Here is a 1,964-nt window from a genome sequence, read left to right as displayed (position 1 = left end):
GACTTCCTCGGTGTCATTTCTTTCTTGAGATACGTTGTTATCGCCGTGAGATATATCGAGCCTAATGACAGGCTACGCGGTGCCGACGAACGCAATCCCTTCTCGCTCCTAACCATTGCTCCTTCGATCTTATGGTTCTCACATATTTATTTTTTTATCTTTTTCATTTTTTTATATCACATCGATCATATTCTAATATTTTGTTTTCAACTAAACAAAACTTAATATCACTTTGAAGTTCTTTCTTCTTTTCCTTTCTTTTTTCCCATTTTTTTTTCCTTTTTTTACTCTACACATTCCGCAATACATAAAAATACATTGAATAAATAAATTATTCGGTTTTTTTTTTCCTTAAAATTAACGTTAATGCAAATAAATAAATAAATAAATGAATAGATAGATAACAAACAAATCGAAGAACTGATAAGAAAAAGCAAAAGATAAATAAAACAAAAAGGAAAAAAGAAGGAAAAAAGAAAAACATATCCGTAAACATAGAAAATATATTCAGTTAAATGCCGATAAAAGAGGGAGAAAGAAAGAGAGAGAGAGAGAGAGAGAGAGAGAGAAGAGAAACGACGATCCATCCATAAGTTTGGTAGATCATCGATCAATCCTTTAAACAGGACCGCTCCTTTTTGTCACTCACGATAGACGAGAGAATTAAAGACGTGCCATTTGACGGTCTCGCAACGATCGTGTAAGTGGCTTGGGACACTATTTCTACCTATCATGTTGACAAACGGTGAGACACGAAAAGAGAGAAAGAGAAACAGAGAGAGAGAGAGAGAGAGAGAGAGAGAGAGAGAGAGAAAGAATGAGAGAGAAAGAAAGATAGACAGAGAGAAAGAGAAATAGAGAAAGAAGATGAGGGAGAGATCGTATATCTCGTTCGAGCGATGGAGGCGACGGGTTTCCTCGGGTACGAGCGTTGGGTCTTGCCATTTTCCAAGGTGGCTGCTTTATTATCGACTCGGGCTCTTAAATCTCACAGCCCTCGTAGGCCTACGTGTGCTCGTCGAAGCCTCCCTCACCCTTCCTCTCTCTCTCTCACTCTCTCTCTCTCACTCTCTATATATCCCCATCTCCTTCTCCTCTCCAACCTCCTTCTTCACCTCCTCCTCCTCCTCCTCTTCCTCCTCCTCCTTCTTCTTCTTCTTCTTCTTCTTCTTCTTCTTCTTCTTCTTCTTCTTCTTCTTCTTCTCCAACTCCTTAGCACTCGAGTTGTTGCCGACTGTAATACATTATGCCTACCTAAGGCTGTTAGTGGCCACCTCGTGCTAGCGCGTTAAGTTATTAGAGAATCAATTACTCCTCGCTATTGTTTATGACGGCCCAAGGGGCCTGACGTGCCCCTGCTGGCCCTTCTGCCACAATCTTCTCTCTCTCTCTCTCTCTCTCTCTCTTCCTCCCTCTCTCTCTCTCTCTTTCTTTCTCTCTCTCTCTCTCTCTCTCTCTCTCTCTCTCTCTGTACGTGTGTGTGTATATATCTATCTTTTTCCTTCTCGTACCACCAACGTTCATCGTCCTGTCGGCGCTCTTATAAAGAATTAAATGGCGATCGTATAAATCTGACGTCGCCGTTTGACCCCTTCGAGTTGAGAGAATCGAACGTACCACCACCTCTTATTTTCTTTCCTGCATAACTTCTCGACGACGAATCATCGTAAAATAGATGAGCCGAACGTTAGCTTTTACTTCAACTATTATCCCGTTGAAGTTAAAAAAGAAAATTTCATTAATTTTCATATATATATATATATATATATATATATATATATATATAAATTAACAACGAAAGAAACAATATAATATAGATATTGGTACGTAACGTTTATCTACTTTTTATTAAAAAAAAAAAAAAGAAGGTACGACAAATCTTTCTTTTCCCCCCTTTTTTTTCCCTTTCTTTTCTTATCTTCAAATTATAACTTATTAAAGGAGAATAAAACATTTTATTCGTA

The sequence above is a fragment of the Vespa mandarinia genome, chromosome 24 (genome assembly GCF_050613455.1).
Source record: "Vespa mandarinia isolate Hongniang chromosome 24, ASM5061345v1, whole genome shotgun sequence".
NCBI lineage: Eukaryota > Metazoa > Arthropoda > Insecta > Hymenoptera > Vespidae > Vespa > Vespa mandarinia.
Note: the sequence above shows the minus strand (reverse complement) of the source record.